Raw genomic sequence first — 12,150 nt, forward strand, 5'->3', positions numbered from 1 at the left:
GATTTGGGGAAATCTCTTTTGAGCGCGGAAAGCTTTCCGTCTGGCCTGCTGCTTCTTGAGAGCTCGTTGTCCCCCTCCATTTGGGGGGGGGGGGGTAGGGGGTGGGGACGGAGGAGGAGGCGTGAGGGTGCGAAGGAGGCCATGAAAGTATCGCCTCCCCCCTCCCCCCGTCTCCCGGAGCGTTCTCTTCCTGAATACTGGTGTGGATGCAGACTGAGAGAAGGCAATATATGATGTGTCATTCCGGGCAGCCAACCACATTCTAGCAGAAGTTGTAGGCCTTCCGCCCAGCTGCTTGTATATTCTAATAGATCTACTACTCTGCTACTTTGGAAACTTGAATGTTTGTAGCGGAAATGGACGGAAGGCTTCCCTCCGCTTGTTTCCTGTGGACAACCAAGAGACGATGCCGCTTGATTGAGTCCTGTGCTCCCCCTCCCCCCCACTTCCTTCTCCTCTTATTTAACTAGTCTAAAGATCAATTTTAGAAAACGGTCGATTCTCTTTCAGACTCCAACCTTATTGCTTCACAAACACTTGGGGATGCTTTCCAATCTTTGGAGAGTTTTGACAAAGACCCAGTTGGATAGTGGTGGATTTTATTGGATTTGGGATCACGGATCTATCTTTGTATCTCCTCTTTGTTAATCCCAAATACCCCTGACTATACCTCATATCTGGGGCAGATAAGTGACAAGATAGAGGGCCTGAAGTCAGGAAGACTCATCTTCCTGAGTCCAAATATGTCCTCAGACACTTAAGTCACTTCACCCTGCCTGCCTCAGTTTCCTCATCTGTAAAAATGAGCTGGAGAAGGAAATAGCAAAGCATTCCAGTATCTCTACCAAGAAAATCCCAAATGGGGTCATGAAGAGTCAGGACAACACCAACTGCAAATATGCTAGGCATTGTACTAAGCAATGGTGATATCAGTACAGGCAAAAAGAGAGTTCTTATTCTCAAGGAGCTTACACTCTGATGGGAGGAGACAACACTTTAAAAAGGAGCTGAAAGGGGGTGAAGATATCCACGCTGATCATAGACTGTGAAGAGGAATGAAGCATGATTAATCTAGACTAGTTTCTTCAAGGAGGCCCTGGAGGGATCTCACCAATGGAAGAAGAGGGACATGTTATGTCCTAAATTGAATGTGAGAGCTGCTGATAGCTTAAGCAGTTAACCATGTGTTCTGTAAGTGTCCTGTGACCGGTTGTAGAAGGAGAAGAGAGACTAAGATGGGAGAAAGGTCTGTGACATAGTTGGCAGCCCCTCCTCCACGGCATATGGTCAGTAAGCACCAAGAGTGTTGGATCAAATTCCGACTAGTTCAGCATCTCTGAATTGGGAATTTCTGAGTTTCTTTTTGGGTTCTATTTCAGATGGAATGTAGTGTAGCAATGAGTGACCTAGAATTTTTGGCATCATGACACTATGTCTTTCTCTTGAATTGTTTTCTTGTTGAGTTTCTACCCATACCTTGTGATTCAACTTCAATCTAATAAACTAAAATTACACTTCTTTTACCACATTGTCCTGATTATCTCAGTTAACTTTCCTTTAAGTATGCACAGCCCTTTATACCTTTCTTGTGCACTTATGTTCTATTTTGTTTTTATAGTTTTTTGTATATATGCCATATTCTATGGTTTCTTCCTAATTCCACCAGATTGTAAATTCCATGAGACAGGGAACTACCTTATTTTTTTAAATAACTTTTTATTGACAGAACCCATGCCAGGATAATTTTTTTACATTATCCCTTGCACTCACTTCTGTTCCGATTTTTCCCCTCTCTCCCTCCATCCCCTCCCCTAGATGGCAAGCAGTCCTATATATGTTGAATATGTCGCAGTATATCCTAGATACAATATATGTGTATAGAACCAAACAGTTCTCTTGTTGCTCAGGAAGAATTGGATTCAGAAGATATAAATAACCCGAGAAGAAAAACAAAAATGCAAGCAGTTTACATTCATTTCCCAGTGTTTTTTCTTTGGGTGTAGCTGCTTCTGTCCATCCTTGATCAATTGAAACTGAGTTAGATCTTCTCTTTGTGGAAGAAATCCACTTCCATCAGAATACATTCTCATACAGTATTGTTGTTGAAGTATATAATGATCTCCTGGTTCTGCTCATTTCACTCAGCATCAGTTCATATAAGTCTCGCCAATCCTCTTTGTATTCCTCCTGCTGGTCGTTTCTTACAGAACAATAATATTCCATAACATTCATATACCACAATTTACTCAACCATTCTCCAATTGATGGGTATCCATTCATTTTCCAGCTTCTAGCCACTACAAACAGGGCTGCCACAAACATTTAGGCACATACAGGTCCCTTTCCCTTCTTTAGTATCCAGTAGAAACACTGCTGGATCAAAGGGTATGCACAGTTTGATAACTTTTTGAGCATAGTTCCAAATTGCTCTCCAGAATGGCTGGATGTGTTCACAATTCCACCAACAATGTATCAGTGTCCCTGTTTTCCCACTTCTCCTCCAACATTCTGCGTTATCTTTCCTGTCATTCTAGCCAATCTGACAGGTGTGTAGTGAGGGAACTACCTTATTGATCCCATAGATATCTATTCCAGGACCTAGCAGCACATTTCAGGCACTTAATATTTATAGACTTGAATCACCCTATCCATAGGGGTGAGCAAATCATAATTACCTCATATGATCAGATACAAACATATACATATGTTATCATACTTTTATTTCCTAATTTGTTATTATGATTATAATGAGCACTAGCCTTTACTAGTCATTAATAGGTATCTGTACCAACCTGTGGGTATACTATATGTTTTGTTATCCCCACTGCAGCATTGATCTTTTTTTTTAAAAATAGTATTTTATTTTTCCAAATACATATAAAGATACTTTTCAACATTTACTTTTGCAAAACTTTGTGTTCCAAATTTCTCTCTCTCCCTTCCACTTCTCTCCCAAGACAGCAAGCAATCTGATATAAGTTAAACTTGTGCTTGATGAATCTTTGAAAGACAATGCCAAAACAATGGATACATGCAGGGAGAAATGGCTTCTGACTGACTGAGAAATTTCTGGGAGAGAGAAAAATATAAGTAAGTTAGAACAAAGCTTCTTAAACTTATGGGGTCAAGTAAACGTGTGTGGAGGTTGCGAAAAATTTGGCAACAGTAAAAGGTATAAATATTGTGCCAATATTTAATTATGTTTTTAAATAATAAACAAGTATATCATCTCATTAGTATGAAAATTTGCTTTCATCTTTAATAAACTTAAAATTATGTGCAAACCAAAAATTGTTTTAAAATGAAATGATTTATGATTTAATATCAGTAAATATTTGATTTATAAACCTATTTTATTTGCCTATTTCTCAAGTTAAAAGGAGTCCTAAGTGGAAAAAGTTTAAGAAGCCCCCAGTTAGAACAAGAAAAAAGAAGACATAGACTTTGAACTGAATATGCTGTATTGCATTCAGAAAATTGTGTAATACTTTCAATAATAAACTGATCTCTGAAATAAAATTGCATATTTTAACATAATTATTATCCTGGTGATTTTATATGATTAAATAGCGAAATAGTTCGGCCCAAAGCATAAAAGTTTCAGGTAATACCAAAAATAATGGAGAATAGTATAAAGGAAATGAGACTAGCATATTACAATATGATAGCTTGTAAGGAAGTATTGTAAAAATAGTATTCAGAAAAAGTGTAATTGTAAAGTAGGATAGATCAGTCAAGTAGTATGATCAAGAGAACAGATCTACAATCTGAGTGCTAAATGATACCCAAAAAATACCTAGAGATTTTCTGCAAAGGAATTATTAGAAGACATGAACAAGAGGTCCATAGAATCAATCAAGTATTTGTCTGGTGGTTGGTAAGTCAGGGACCCCTGTAGATAGTTGAGTCTCACTGATGCATTGTTGGTGGAGTTGTGAACGGATCCAACCATTATGGAGAACAATTTGAAACTACGCTCAAAAAGTTATCAAACTGTGCATACCCTTTGATCCAGCAGTGTTACTACTGGGCTTATATCCCAAAGAGATATTAAAAAAGGGAAAGGGACCTGTATGTGCCAAAATGTTTGTGGCAGCCCTTTTTGTAGTGGCTAGAAACTGGAAAGTGAATGGATGTCCATCAATTGAAGAATGGTTGGGTAAATTGTAGTATATGAATATTATGGAATATTATTGTTCTGTAAGAAATGATCAGCAGGATGAATACAGAGAAGCTTGGAGAGACTTACATGAACTGTTGCTGAGTGAAATGAGCAGAACCAGGAGATCATTATACACTTCAACAACAATACTATATAAGGATCAATTCTTATGGAAGTGGATATATTTGACAATGAGAAAATCCAATTCAGTTCCAATTGATCAATGATGGACAGAACCAGCTACACCCAGAGAAAGAACACTGGGAAATGAGCATTTGTGTTTTTCTTCCCAGGTTATTTTTACCTTTCTGAATCTTATTTTCCTTGTGCAAAAGAGAATTGTATGGATGTGTACACATATATTGTATTTAAGATATACTTTAACATATTTAACATGTATGAGATTGCCTGCCATCTAGGGGAGGGGGTGGAGGGAGAAAAGGGAAAAGCTGAAACAGAAGTGATTGCAAGGGACAATCTTGAAAAATTATCCATGTATATGTTCTATCAATAAAAAGCTATAATAAAAAAAAGAAAGAAAAAAGAAAGTTGAGTCAGGAAGACCTGAATTCAAATCCAGCCTCAGATACTTATCAGCATGTGACATTTGGGTACCTCAATTTCCTCATCTGTAAAATGAGGATAATGATTGATAACCTATCTCCAGGATTGTTCTGAGGGTCAAATGAGATGTTTGTAAAATACTTTGCACAGAAACTGTCATGTAGTATGTACCATAATGTTTATTTCATTTCTTCTTATTCCCTATGACATTCCTATAGGCTAAGTCCAATGCTGGATGCTGGGGATACAATTTTAAAAACCCCAAAAAATGAAAGAATCCCTGTTTGCAGTGAACTTATATTCTAATAGAGACAACAAGTGCATGTAACTATATAAATAGTATAAATGTAAAGTTAATTATAAATACCTATGAAGTAGTTCAATATAAGGTGGTGAGAAGGAAGGATGCAATAGTAGTTAGGGGTATCAAGAAGATGGCAGATGGGGTATTTGCGCTGAATCTTGAAGCAGCCAGGAAGTTAAAAGTCAGAGGTGGGGAAAGGCATTCCAGGCACGGAAGACAGAGCAAAGGTATAGAAGATGAGCCTGATTGTGGAAGGGAATAACGTATGAGAAGACTAGAAAAGCAGAAAGGAGCTAGCTGCTAAAGGGCTTTACAATTGATTGTGGAGGTAAAAGAGAATCATTTGGGATTGGGAGGCAAAACACTATTAAGATTTGAATTTGGGGAGCTAAACAAAGGAATGAAAAAGAGTAGAGGGATCAGGCAAGGAGAGACCAGAGAAGGAGACCAATTAGAAGGTCATTGCAATAGTCTAGTTGTGAGGTAATAAAATATATGGTAGTGGCTGTATAAATATCTAGAAAAGGGCATATGTAAAAGATGGTGTGAAAATAGAAATGATGAAATTTGACAACAGACAATATGTGAGATGAAAGTGAGGAATGCAAGATGACAGTCGGTTACAAACTGAGGTGAATTCAGGAAGAATGGTGGAACTGTGAGAATTCTTTTGTAAGGAAGTCTGGAAGAGAAGTATGTTTGGGATAACGTTAGAGTTCTGTTTTGGACATAATGAGTTTGAGATGCCAATGGGACATCCAATTCAAGTTGTCCAAAAGGCAATTGGTGATATGGACTAAAACTCAGGAAGGATACTAGGGTTGGATATATTGCCCTGGGAATCATCTGCATAAAGATGAAAATTAACCCAGGGGAGCTGATGAGATCACCAAGTGATATTGTGCAAAAGAGATGAAGATCCAGAATAAAGCCTTGGGGGATACCCAGTTAGTGAATGTAACGGGTTGATGGGCCAGGCGAGAAGGAATGGTCAGATAGGATGAGAACCAGGAGAAAACAAGGGCCTAAAAATTTAGTGAGGGAGGATATATAGGAGAAAGTGATTAATAGTGTCGAATGCTTCATTTCACATGGGCCAAGAAGTAGGAGGGCTGAGAAAAGGCCAGAAGATATAGCAATTATTAGTAACTTTGGACAGGGCAGTTTCAGTTGAATAATGAGGGTGGAAGCAGATAGTAGAGTTTAGAAGAGGTTGAGAAGGGAGGAAATAGAGGCATGGAGCACAGATGGCTTCCTTGAGGATTTTAGCCATGAAAATGAGGTTAGATATAGAATGAGACCTAGCAGAGATGGTAGGGTCAGCTGAAAGTTTTTTAAGGACAGGATACACATGACTGTTTATAGGCAGCAGGGAAAGAGTAATAGGGAAACTTTTCTTCTGATTCTTTTTTTATAACATGACTTTTCTATGGAAATATGTTTAATATGATTGTACATTTATAAACAATAATAGATTGCTTGCCATCTGAGAGGGGGAGGATAGGGACAGAGAAAAAAATGAAAATCAAAAATCTTGTAAATGCTGAAAACAAAAAAAAATTTTTTTGAAAAGGTAACGGGAAAATTGGAAATGAGAATGACAGACTGACATAGACCCTGAGAAATGGAGATAGACAGACAGATGGAAATAGAGAATAAAGGAGGATGTTAAACATGAAGCAGCTAGCACAATGACTAGAGTATCAGGCCTGGAGTCAGGAAGAACTGGTTCAAATCCAGAGTCAGACACTTTACTAGCTGTGTAATCCTGAACAAGTCATTCGCTCTCTGTTTGCCTCAGATCCCTTATCTGTAAAACAGGAATAATGTTGTGAGGATCAAAGGAAATATTTGTGAAGCACTTAGCACAGTGCCTGTCACATAGGACGTACTATATAAATGTTAGTTCATAGTTCATATTATTATGATGATAAGAAAGAAAGAGGGAGATATAAAACAGACAGAAAGTCACAGACAGAGAGAGAGACAAAGACAGAGAGGAGAGAGACAGAGACAGACAGAGACAGAGAGACACAGAGACAGTCAGAGAGAGAGAGGAAGAAGAAGAAGAAGAAGAAGAAGAAGAAGAAGAAGAAGAAGAAGAAGAAGAAGAAGAAGAAGAAGAAGAAGAAGGAAGAAGGAAGAAGGAAGAAGGAAGAAGAAGGAGGAGGAGGAGGAGAAGGAGGAAGAAGAAGAAAGAGAGGGAGGGAGAGAGAGAGATTTTAAAAGAGATTCAAAAGCATCAATGTGGGAAAGAGCCATGAACTAGTGTATCATTGACTGTTAGTGGAGTGAAGATTACATATAAGAGATATATGAAAATAGATATGCCAAAATTTCACAACCTATTGGATATCTTAATGAATATAATTAGAAGTAAAGTTGGTAAAACTAAATCATTAAAATAAGATGTAAATAAATTACATTAGGAGCCATTCCCCACCCCATAAGAGTTTTGAAGATATTTAAGGGTAAAATTGTAGAAATGTTGGCTAAAATGTATAAATTGTCATCAGCCAGCCATTTTTATTAGAGAATTATTGGATTATGATCTTAAGTTCATAGGTGTAGTGAAAAAAAGGACATGAGGTCAACTTGTCTAACCTTTTCATTTTACTACTGAAGAAACTGAATCCCATGAAGTTTAAGTGGCTCACACAAGATCACACAGCTTCAGAACTGGAATTTGAATCCAGGTCCTCTGACTTCAAAGCCATTGAACCATTCACTATCTTTTCTATATTTAAACTGGTTGCACAGGTGAATTTTGCACTATATGCTTGATAAGCTGCTAGAAATCATACATAATAAAGAAGAGGAACAATTAAATAGAAGTTATTAATATAGTTTCTCTAAGTGAAAATCATAACAAACTTACTAAGACAAGGGAGAAATAATAGTTATACCTTTAGATTTGAAAGAAAGCATTAAAAGTTTCCTACCAAGTTTAAAATATTGAATCATTTTGAGATTGCCATGGGTATGGATCTATTTGTTGTTCTTGTGCTCTCCCTTTCCTCATCAAAATTACTTTGTTCTTAGTTTTCAGTAGAATCTAAGCTCCTTAAAGTTAAAACTGTTTTGCTTTTGTATATCTAACAAGTAGCACAGTGCCTGGCACATGGTAGACATTTAACAAAAACTCATTAAATTGATTTGAATCTATTCCAAACCCCTCCAAACCCTCACTGTGCAGATGAGGGAACAGAATTCCTAAGATAATTAAGTGGTTTTTCTATATAGAGATAAGATGATATAAACTATGTGTTTAAATTGGTAGGCACTGATTTGTAATCTAGAAAAAAGGACTTCAATCTCATTATAACTTGTTTCTTGAAAATACTGTGGCTCAAACATTGTTGGGCATTATTAGGAAAAATCCTTGAGACATGAGACTAGGGGTAGACAAGATAGGCAGGTTTCTTAGGTGCACACATACAAGAAGTCGCAGTGGTTTTAAACCTTTTAATAAGTGTTGTTCAACATGCTTAACATATATTGGATTACTTGTCATCTAGGGGAAGGGATAGATGGAAGGGGAAGAAAAAATTTGCAACACAAGGTTTTGCATGGGTCAATATTGAAAAATTATTCATGCATATGTTTTAAAAATAAAAAGCTTTAATTTTAAAAAAAAGTGTTGTTCTCTGAAATACTAGGACACACTTCTCAGATTGGCTAAGATGACAGGAAAAGATAATGACCAATGTTGGAGGGGATGTGGGAAAACTGGGACACTGATACATTGTTGGTGGAACTGTGAACTGATCCAACCATTCTGGAGAGCAACCTGGAACTATATGCCCAAAGGGCTATAAAACTGTGTTTCTACTGGGCTTATATCCTGAAGAAATCTTAAAGGAGGGAAAGGGACCCAGATGTGCAAAAATGTTTGTGGCAGCCCTTTTTGTAGTGGCAAAAAACTGGAAAATGAGTGGATGCCCATCAATTGGAAAATGGCTAAGTAAATTATGGTATATAGATATTATGGAATATTATTGTTCTGTAAGAAATGACCAACAGGATGAATACAGAGAGGCCTGGAGAGACTTATATGAAATGATGCTAAATGAAGTGAGCAGAGCCAGGAGATCATTATACACAGCAACAACAGACTATACAATGATTAATTCTGATGGACGTGTCTCTCTCCAAGAATGAGATGATTCAAACCAGTTCTAATTGTTCAGTGATAAATAGAACCAGCTACACTCAGAGAAAGGACTGTGGGAACTGAGTATGGTTCACAACATAGCATTTTCACTCTATTATTGTTTGCTTGCATTTTGTTTTCCTTCTCAGGTTTATTTATTTTGTAGATCTGATTTTTCTTGTGCAGCAAGATAACTATAAACATGTATACATATATTGGATTTAACATATATTTTAACATATTTAACATGTATTGGACTACTTGCCATCTAGGGAAGGGGGTAGGGGGAAGAAGGGGATAATTTGGAACAGAAGGTTTTGCAAGGGGATTTGTTGAAAAATTACCCATGCATATGTTTGGTCAATAAAAAGCTTTAATAAAATTTTAAAAAAAGAAATGAACCAATAATCAACCCAAAAAAAGTATTATTCACTTGTTTCAATTGTGTCCAACTCTTTTCAACCCCATTTGGGGTTTTTTAGGCAAAGATAGTAATTTTCATTTCCTTCTCCCTTTCATTTTACTCATGAGGAAACTGAGGCAGACAGGGTGAAGTGACTTGGCCAGGGTCACATAGCTAGAAAATATCTGAAGCCAGAGCTGAACTCAGGAGCCTTCTTGACTCCATTCAGCCCAATCTGTAGCCACTGAGTCACCTAAGTGCCCAACCTTTCCTGAAATCAAATATTTTGCATTGTACACAAGAAGTTGATTTGGCCAATCAGAACATTCCAAGGAGTGTGAGTAGCAGGACAGAGCTCCTCAGGGAACTTATGGGGACTCAGTGCTTGGGGTGCTCACTGGAATGACAAACTGGCCAGCTCTGTGGGGCCAACCCACATCTGCTTCTGTCCCTGCACTAGCCCAGCCCTTAAAGGCCACGTACTTCATTGCTTCCTCCTACCCCCATGACATTAGTCGGAGGTGGGCTGTTGTGGTGTTTAAAGGAGTTTCTGGCTCACCCTTTTGATTTGAGCCTCTAAGATGGCATCATATAAGACTTAGAAGGTGGTCCTCCTCTGATCTACCATTAGGGTGATCACTCTCATGTACAACTGGAATAGAGGGGATCTCGTTAGGCAAGGTTGGCCTTCTGTCCTGGCTGCCTCTTGTTCTATTCCTTCCTCAAACATTAAGTTTTATCCAGGGTTGGAGCAATCTTTTAGGTTCCATTGGATCTAGCTGACTGAAAACAAAGGGAGTTTCTTTGGAGAAGATGACCCTCAGTAGAAGGAAAACCAGGAATTGTTGGAACAGAGCAGAGCAGAAGCAGTGTGTGGCTATGTCTACTTGGTGGTCCTCAAAATGATTTTTTTTAGATGAGATTTAATTGTACTGGGGGGAAATGTAACTTGTTATAAATTAAATTTTGTTGCATTATTTCAGCCTTGTCAGAGTTGTTCAGCCAACTCTTTGTGATCTCATTTGGGGATTTCTTAGCAAAGATATTGGAATGGTTAGCCATTTCCTTGTTACAGAATCCCATTTTAAGTCATTTTGTCAATGCATACTACATAGTTGTGTCTTAGTATTCCTTTGTGTGAAGAAATAAATTACTGTCTCATATCCCAATTCCATACAGTACTTTTTTGTATTCCTCCCTTTTGGACAAGCTCTATTCATGAGCCCATCCCTATACTTCAAATAATTCATCCCTGGAGTGCTGGATAGAGCTTTAATGACCTTAAGAATTGTATTAAGTGTAGAAAAGGATGACTAAATGATCATGAAGGTAAGGGTATCTCAAAACGTGAAAGCCTATAGGAATTGTGATGGAAGTATAAAATCATTAACTGTATGCCTAACTCGGCTTTATATATAGACAAAGTGTGATAAAGTGGTAATAGAGGGAGGGAAGATATCATTTTGATTATACTTTTCCACTGATCTAAAACTTTCAGGGGTCTATATGTAGTGTTGCCTATTGAACCCCTTCCCGATGTGAGTAGGTTTTCAGAATTATAAGCCTTCCTCCCCTTTCTAATGCCTCTGTGTCTATTATTCCTCTGCATCTCGTTTATATAACATGATTTTTATTTTTACCTTTACTCTGCCAATCTTTCTTTTGAGCTTACCCTATTGTTGATGTAAATCTTAAACATAAAGTATACATTTCTCATGTAGAAAAAACAATTTGTCCATACTTAGTTTGTCCATGTTGAGTTCCTTAAAAATGCTCTTTGTCTCTTATATGTTAAATTTTCTGTTAAGTTTGGTTTTGGTTGATAGAAAGCCCTGAAAATCTACAATTTTGTTGAATGTCCATTTTTTTCTCATTAAAAATTATAACATAATTTTGCTGGATATGATATTTTTGGCCATAGGCCTAGTTCTTTTGCTTGTCTGTAGATATGGTTCCAAGACTTGCAGTCTTTTATTTAGCTGCTGCTAAGTCTTATACAATTTTAATTGTAGCTCCAGCATATTTGAATTGTTTTTTTCTTGTTTCTTGCAAAATTTTTTCTTTGATCTGGGAGTTTCAAAATTTAGCAATAATATTCCTTTGTGTTTTCCACAAAGGGTCTCTTTGATGACCAGTGGATTTTTTCTATTTATACTTTTCCCACATGTTCTATCACTCCAGGACAATTTTCTAGGATTATTTCCTCAATTATGACGTTAAGATTCTTTTTTTTGATCATAACTTTCTGGCAGTCCAATTACTCTTATAGTTTCTCTTCTTGATCTGTTCTCTAGATATGTTATTTTTCTTATAAGTTGCTTTACATTATGTTCTATTTCCTATTCTTTATAATCTGTTTTGTTATTTAATTGGTCTCTCATAGCTTCAATAGCTTCTCCTTGCCTAATTCTAATTTTCTTAATTCTTAATTTTCTTCTGTGTCCTAAATCATTGTGTCCATAAATTTCTAGGATGTAGGTATAAATATCAGGCTCATTTTAACAAGTGATAAAACTAAGATTGAGAAAGGTTGAGTGTCACGCTCATGATCACACAGCTAATGA

The sequence above is a fragment of the Sarcophilus harrisii genome, chromosome 2, assembly GCF_902635505.1.
Source record: "Sarcophilus harrisii chromosome 2, mSarHar1.11, whole genome shotgun sequence".
Classification (NCBI taxonomy): domain Eukaryota; kingdom Metazoa; phylum Chordata; class Mammalia; order Dasyuromorphia; family Dasyuridae; genus Sarcophilus; species Sarcophilus harrisii.